Here is an 8,704-nt window from a genome sequence, read left to right as displayed (position 1 = left end):
AGCATGGTTTCAACAGATGCTGTTGGGAATGACGAATGAATGGATGAGTGAATTCAGAAGTGGGGTCAATACAATCCATAAGCGCAGGCGTCATGGTCTTGGAGAGGAGCACACCAACCTGTAGAAGCAGGAGGGCACACTGTGTGGGTTCCACTGGCCAACCCTGAAACATCAGTTCCAGTTTCCAGTTCCAAACAAATTAAGACTACCCCAGCCATCAGAAATAAAAATAAAAAATTATAAAATTAAATTAAAAAAAGAATACTGCACCCATCACCATAGCACCACGGATAATGATGGAAGGAACGCCGTTATGGAAGATCACACTACAGTGGCGCTGAGCGAAAGGGGGTACTTCCATCATATGATTTGTATACTTCTGCATGGTTGAGCTATCTAGAATAATTTCATATTTATTTTATAAAAATTAATGATTACTTGGGGCAGCTGGGTGGCTCAATTGGTTAACGTTTGACTCCTGATATCAGTTCAAGTCTTGATCTCGGAGTCATAAGTTCAAGCCCCACACCAGGCTCTGCGCCAGTCATGGAGCCTTCTTAGAACAAAACAAAACAAAACAACAACAACAACAAAACTACTACCCCCTTGAATTATACAAATTATATGACTATGGAATTATAATAATATATAAGTAAATTATATATTTATTACTGAGATGGCTGCATGGGAAAGGCAGTTACTTATTTTCAGATGTGGACTTTGCAATTTTAAATCCTTTCCCATCTTCACAAGGAGCTGAGTTAAAGAACTGTTTAGGTACAAGTTTACTCATAGGGACCTGAATTTGTTAGACTCCACCTGACTACGGGACTCTAAGACCAAAACTAAATAGCATGCTTTGCTGGCAGCCATAACAAAATTTACTTCCGCTTGGGTTTGGTACTCTTTACACTTGTGGCTAAAAGTAAGTAACTGAAAAACTGTTAAAATGTAGAACTATAGTCTGTAATATGAAGGGAAAGACAGGGATAAAGCAGAAAAGGGAATCTGTTTACAAATGAAGAGAAGGAGCAGAACAGACAAATTTAAGGTCTGGGTCAACCTTTCTGGCCCACATGCCTCCTTCTGTAAAAACAATCCCCACGGGGCGCCTGGGTGGCTCAGTGGGTTAAAGCCTCTGCCTTTGGCTCAGGTCATTGTCCCAGGGTCCTGGGATCAAGCCCCGCATCGGGCTCTCTGCTCAGCGGGGAGCCTGCTTTCTCTTCTCTCTCTGCCTGCCTCTCTGCCTACTTGTGATCTCTGTCTGTCAAATGAATGAATAAAATCTTTAAAAAAAAAAAAAGGGAAAAGAAAAGAAAAAAAAACCAATCCCCACAACTTACATGAGTAGACCCTCTGTATCTCATATGTACTATGCTCCCCTGGTCATTGCTGATAGCAATACCAGTATATATAGAAGCTTAGCTCTTCCAATATCTCCCAGGAGCTGAGAATTTAAAAAGATACTAGGTATTCTCTGCTATGCATGAAATGGGAGGACATGCTTATCAGTTAGGGTTAGCCTTTTGCATGTAAAAAGAAATTCAGGATAACAATGGCTTAAGTGAGATAGAAATTAGTTCTTCCCGAGAAGTCTGAAAGTAGGCACTCAAGAGCCTGAAAGAAAGCTCCACGTCCTCAGAGATCCTTCTAGCTTATGGAGCCACCATCTCTTTGATCCCATCATTCTCATGCTCAGACTATGGCGGCCAGAGCTCTGACCGTCATATCTATTCTCCACTCAGAAGGATAAAGGAAGAGAAAGTCCCACCTCCTCCCTTTTAAAGAGCTGCTCATTGGCTAGAATGTAGCCATGGGACAACATTGGCTGTGGGAGTCTGGGGATTAAGGAGTATTTACTTCAAGTGATTTGTGCCCAGTTAAAATGGAGTGGAGGGATAGGAGACAGAGGGTACTGGGTGGGCAATTAGCATTCTCTACAGGTCCTATAAATTCATGAGTTGTGCCAGGGGAAAAAGAGAAACCAGGCTGCAGAAAAGAAGGAAGAGGAAGAAGAGAAGATGCAGACCTGTAGAAAGACGTGAGAGACATGGGGTTTTAGAGGGAGATAGAGAAACAGTAGCTGCCTGGCTTCTCAAAGGCTTTCATCTTGGTTCCTACCCTATGAAGATTGATTGTAGGTTCTGTCTTTGTTTTTTGTCAGGTGCCTCTATATCATAATCAATTGCTCCTTTTGCACTATTTTAAATGGATTTCTTTTTTTCTTTTTTTAACAATTCCCCAAAAAAGCTAAAACCAACTGTTACAAAAATCAAGGATAGGAAAGAACAGAAATAACTTCTCACATGCCCTGCTGGAGCAAAAAGAGTTCAGAAAAAGGAAGGATTCTATCAAGATGGGCAGGGAGCCAGGATTCCTCCTGGCTTTGGAGGGTGGCTAGAATTTGACACAAAATGATGGTCAGGGGACTTTCATGTCAGTGTCAGTTGCAGAAAACCAAAAGTCTTAGAGCTATAACTGGGAAATTATGTGTATAAATTATTGGGAGGTTTGGAGGGGCACATTCTAGGCTGGCTTCCAGAAATGCCTCTCAGGACATGACTAATGAATGGGCCCATGGGGAGCTATTGCACCTGCTGTAGTCATAAGGGAGAGATATCAAGAAGCACCTTCTGGAATAATTGAGTTCAAGCATATACCTCTAGAACTATGGTCCAGAAAGCCATGGCCACTGTTGCTGCCACTAGGCCTCCACAACTTCAAGGCTAGTGACTGAACCTTGGATCACTGAATTTGACTTCTGCTGTTTTATTAAAAGAATATGTTTAGGAAAATGTGAGAACACTAGAAATTATAAGAAATGTATGGTATATAATTGATATAAGTAGGAATATAAGTGCGGAAGTTCAACAAACACTAAAGTAAATATTTCAAAAGAATGAAATATATTAAAAAGCATTATTTCAGTCCACTGAGTTCTTTAATGTGAATTTTTGCACCTCAGAAGTGAGAGTTTTTTGCAGTGTGGATTTTGATTGATAGAGCATATTGGTTTGAAAATTATTTGTCTATTTGTATGTTGTGTATACATACACTCACATACATATATAAACAGATTTTAATGCCTACCACAGCCAAAGTAAATAAGGGAATCTGTGAGGTAGGGAAAATGTGAATTTAGTTTAGAGACTTTAATAGATTCATGTGCTGCCGAAGCTATAAAGGTCATCAGAAACTTTTAGTTCAACCTTGTTATTTCGCAGACGAGTAAGGAAGACTGTAAGACTCAGGGAGGCTAAGGTGACTTGTTCATGGTCAGGTTGCTCTGGCAGACCATAAACTTGAATTTGGCACTTCTGACTTCTAATCAGGTGTCTTTCTATTAAATTACAAGCTTGATATTTAGGTGAACCAGAAGAGGAGAAAGTTCAAAATGTCTGAAGATCTAAGCACAGGAGTGAGCTTGTCCCCTGCAGCATCTTCCCAGAGGTCGGCCGGCCACCGAGCAGCAGCACTGCTTCTTGCAGTAGCTCTTCTGCTGGCAACAGCCCTTCCCACCGCCACAACCACCAGAGCCAGAGCCACAGGAGCTGCAGCCACAGGGCGGCAGCCATAGGAGTGGTGGCAGCAGCAGACCATGGGGGTACTGCTGCAGCCACCACAGCCACCAATGCAGCCACCACAGCTGCCACAGCCACTTCCACAGCCACAGCACCCCATGGTGTCAGGAGAGAACACTCAGGAGAGGTGAGGAGGGAGACTCAGGGGACAGGGGAGGTCTGATGCTGCCTTCTGCTGGGGGAGCCCCTCATGTACCACCTTTGGCTTGGGCTTGATCCAAGCACCTGACGAGTGCCCTATTGTTGTTTATTTCCGTGTCCCTCGACATACTTTGCAGTATCTCTGGTTTACTTCCTTAACAAAATTTGGCCTCATAAAATAGCTTCCTTGAGTTCTGAATTTCTGTGTTCCAGTGACATATTTACAAAAGGACTATGAGGGTCTGAAGTATTTTGCTATCAGCTTTATTTTCTGCCCAACCAATGCCAGTCTGACTCCAAAGTCTTGATCTGAACTATAAATATTGATTTGAATTGTGACATCTCATCGTCTCAATGTCCTCCCTGATCCCTTACATGATGGTACAAAGAGAAACATTCTGAGGTTGATGTCTCTGCTGATCAGAAGTATCAAAACTTAGGCCATTTCCAAACCCCCCGGGGTCCCAGCTTCAAGGAGAAAAGTCTGGGGCCGGGGGAAGCCTTTCCCATCCTTTTTCATGCTTTCTGCTGTCCTGGGTTAGTGCTCATCTCCTTCAAATAAACTAAAAGATATGATGAGAGTCACCTTAACATTAATAAAAAGAAGTTAGCAAGAAGAAGACTCTGAATCACCAAGACTTTGGGTCCTGGAGTCAAGCCTTGGAGCTGCCCGGAGCACCTCGAGCTGGGTGCAGCCTCTTAACCGTGGCAGAGTAGATGCAGACAAGCCCACAGTGGGGGTCTGCAGGCCGGGAGTGCGTCCCGAGAGCACGGTGGCATCCCCAAGAGCATGGAGGCTTTCCACCAGGGCACAGAAACAGGAGGGCAGGAGTAGTTGGAAAAACGTACTCAATACATGTTTGTATTTGGCAAATCAATCTCGTATTACCTTCAAGTTACAGCTGAGCGAAGTACAAGTCAATCTTGTTTGTAAGCTACAGGCCCTCCAGCAGCTGAGTGCGAGCACACGTCCAAACAGGGCATTTCAGGGCCGCCCGATGAGCCCTGTTGTAAGGGCAGGTCCCAGGGGCAGGCCCTCCTTGGCAGAGGAGGTCCGAGGCGGGGCGGTGACTCCTCAGTCATCACACCAGTGTCCCGTGTACCAGGGGCATCCTCCCATCTGAGCAGGAGGGATCTCTGGGCCCTGCACATTAGGGTCCCACATGCCACAAACACACAAAAATAAGTCACCTAAAGCACACAGCGAGCCCGAGCTGAGCCCCGGAGCCTACGTTCGTTTCTACCACGTGAGCTCACTAACCCACTCAGGCCCCAGAGAAGTGGTGTGTCCCCAGCCCTGCCCCCTGTCCCTGACCCAGGAGATTGCTGCTTCTGTCACGGAGGTGTGGGGGCTGATTGCTTCAGAGCGTGTGGAAGGAGGGTTTGTGTGGCAGAAACACTTGGGCAAGAGAAAAGACAGATTGACTTGTTCCATCTTGCTCAACACGAATACAGAATATTCTTGTATAATAAGGTCTCCCTTCCGGTCAGGAGTGGCAAGTGTCCACTGTCTTGCTTCTCCTTGGGTTCTAATGAGTCATTCTGGGGGGCTCACGTGTCAGCGAGGCATTAGCAACCATTGCAGGAAGTAGCTGAGCAATGTTTTCAAGATTGCACAATTCATACTCCTCTTAGATTTATTTGTTTACGTGTCCTTCTAGACATAATGGGCCTGAAGTAGCCTGTTGATGCTTTCCTTTGGCAAGGAATGGACATCAAACAGTAGACTTGTGTGAGTGCTTTTACCCTCTTAACATATTTGTCAAAAAAATTTCACTACATGAAAACACTTTCAGCTATATTTAAAATAATTTTTATTTAAAATGTGGATGTGGGTGTTTGTTAATTATTATTTGGTTTTTCTTTTAATTTTGTAGATAATTTTGCAGAATTTTTTTTCGAGAAAGTTACCTTTTAAACATGTGAAAAGTACTTCAAAATTTTTTTACTTTTACAATCCCTGTATTTTGTTCTTTTGGTGAAATATATTCAAATTTTGTATAGTTTAAATATTGTGACATTTCATTTTCATCCTTAAGACCATTCTTATCAATAGACCACAAAGCATTTGTTAAATCATTGTTATTATAAATATTTAGTTTACTGAATGAAGGTAAGGGAAAACATTCTGATATAAGGATACAATAACTTGGGGCGCCTGGGTGGCTCAGTGGGTTAAGCCGCTGCCTTCAGCTCGGGTCATGATCTCAGGGTCCTGGGATCGAGTCCCACATCGGGCTCTCTGCTCAGCAGGGAGTCTGCTTCCTCCTCTCTCTCTGCCTGCATCTCTGCCTACTTGTGATCTCTGTCAAATAAATAAATAAAATCTTTTAAAAAAAATAAAAAAAATTTAAAAAATTTAAAAAAAAGATACAATAACTTATGATTATGTGTATCTCTATTTTATGACTCATCCAAACAGCCTGACCCATCAACAGAATACCCAACCATAATGCAATAGTGATTAAATTCATGACTTTGATATTTTGCCAAAAATTGCAGATTTACATGTATTTTTTCCTTTGGCTATTGTAAAGGTATATTTGACAAGGCAGAAGGATAGAGCATATTTTAACAATCTGCTAGTGTGATTTATCACTTTTTAATACTGATACATGCAGTCTGCAGGCTTTCATTTTTATTCACATCTTGGCCCTGCAAATGTTAGGGCTGGGCCTGCATGCAAACACAAGTGGACGGCTTCCACCAGCTCGGAGCGATGGTGGAGTGTGATCGGAACCTAGGGAGCAGGGAGGAGCTGGGGTGGAGATCAGTTAGCAAGGAAGGGGTCACACTCCAGAGAGGCTTGGAAACCACTCTTGGCTCTTTGCATCCATCCTGTGGGTGACTGGCAACCCTGAAAGTTTAGGCACAGGAGGAAGAAGTCCCAGTAGTCCAGGGATCAGTGAGTTACTCTTCCCACCGGGCAATCAGTTTTGATGCTCAGAACCGTGTCTTCTGGGAGGGAAGCCCCAAGACGCTATTCTGGGAGGGAAGCCCCAAGACGCTATTCCGCGTCAGTCAAAGGATGGGAGGTAGGCCTTGAACAGGTCCATGTCAAGTCTTGCTTTCATAGGGAGTTACCCTCTTTTAGAAAAGTAGGGGCTGGTTATTCTTCCCAAAATCACCTGAGATAAAATAATAATAATAATAGAAAAGAGAGCATGTTCTTTATTTTATTATTATTTTTTAAAGATTTTATTTATTTATTTGACAGACAAAGATCACAAGTAGGCAGAGAGGCAGGCAGAGAGAGAGGAGGAAGCAGGTTCCCTGCTGAGCAGAGAGCCCAACGCAGGGCTCGATCCCAGGACTCTGAGATCATGACCTGAGCTGAAGGCAGAGGCTTTAACCCACTGAGCCACCCAGGCGCCCGAGAGCATGTTCTTTAAAATGGAATATCTGGTCTCTCATTCTGTTGTTCATGGGATGTTTACCTTTGGAGGGGATGTGGTTGGATGTGAAATTGGGAGGGGATCAGGAGGTGTTAGGAAAAAGCACGGGAGGTGAGAGTCAGTCCCCTCCAGATGTTTGGCTTGTGCAGATCCCTCTAGCTTTGTGTGACTTACTCACAAATAATTCTTCCTGTCTAATGTTACCATTATGTGGTCATTTCCCTGATCTAATATCACATTCCACATTTCATTGAGAACAGTACTCACTGAAAATAAACAGTATTAATTTAATGAGATCCCGATTTTAGTCCACCATCAACATGAACCTTGGCATTCATCTCCCTAAAATGCTCGACTCTGCCCATAGGCTCAACTCAGAGCCATACAATAGGAAGTGGTCAATCCCTTGATCTCTCCACCTTCCTACCCCAGAGGAAAGAGGACTGTTCATCTGAGGGAAGGACATGGATTAAGGTGAAGGGGAAAGTAGGAAGACACATGTGATTCTTTTGGAGTTTTGCATCTTCTCTATGGCATAGCAATAATAAAAGCTTCCAGGAAAAATTCTGAGTAGCAATTCTAACAGTCATTTGTTAATGTATCAGCCGTAAATGATCATGAGTGAAATGATACGGAATTGTCTTGCCCATGGAGGTGGTTTTCCATACAGTTGCTAATCCAGTGACCGTCATCATTTAGGAGTATTTGACCTTGCAGTTTTGTGCAAGGATGTTCACTGATTAATTTAATTCCTTCAGGAAATGTGTACTGAGAATCTACCAAATCTACTGTGTGGGCTCTGTTCTAAGCAAATGGGATAAATCAGTGAACAAACCCAACACAGATCCCTGCCCCACAAAAGCTTCCACACTTATGGATAGAAACAGAACATAAATATAATGGATAAATATTGAGTACATTAGAAAGTGGTAAGTTCCAGGGCGCCTGAGTGGCTCAGTCGGTTGAGTGTCTGTCTTCAGCTCGGGTCATGATCCCAGGGTCCTGGGATCGAGTCCCGCATCTGGAAGAGAGTCCTTGCTCTCTCTCTTTGACAAATAAATAAATAAATAAATAAAATCTTTAAAAGAAAAAAAGAGAGTGCCCTTGAGCAGGTGGGGAGGGGCAGAGGGAGAGGGAGAGATAGAATCTCAAGCAGACTCCACACTCAGCCCTCAGCATAGACCCCCATGTAGGGCTGGATCTCACGACCCTGGGATCATGACCTGAGATGAAACCAAGAGTCAAATGCTTAACTGACTGAGCCACCCAGGTGTCCCTCATGCAGACTTTTAAAAATGAGATATGTGTATAGAACACACATTGAAAAATGTCTAAGACAAATTAAGAGGGAAAAAAGCAAGTTACAGAACACTGTGAACTCATTTAGAAAAGTACGTGCATGTGTGTGTGTGTGTGTGTGTGTGTGTGCCCAGAAACAATGGAAAAGACATACACGAAAACATGCTTCTGCACATCTCCCATTTCCCCACCACCCAAACTGTGGCGGACACACTACATAGGTCACTTTGTCCCTGATGGGTTTTTCCAAGCCCTGCTCTCATTGAGAGGGACACTTTGAGGGTCCAT

This window comes from Martes martes, assembly GCF_963455335.1.
Source record: "Martes martes genome assembly, chromosome: 3".
Lineage (NCBI taxonomy): Eukaryota > Metazoa > Chordata > Mammalia > Carnivora > Mustelidae > Martes > Martes martes.
This window is presented reverse-complemented; position numbering follows the sequence as displayed.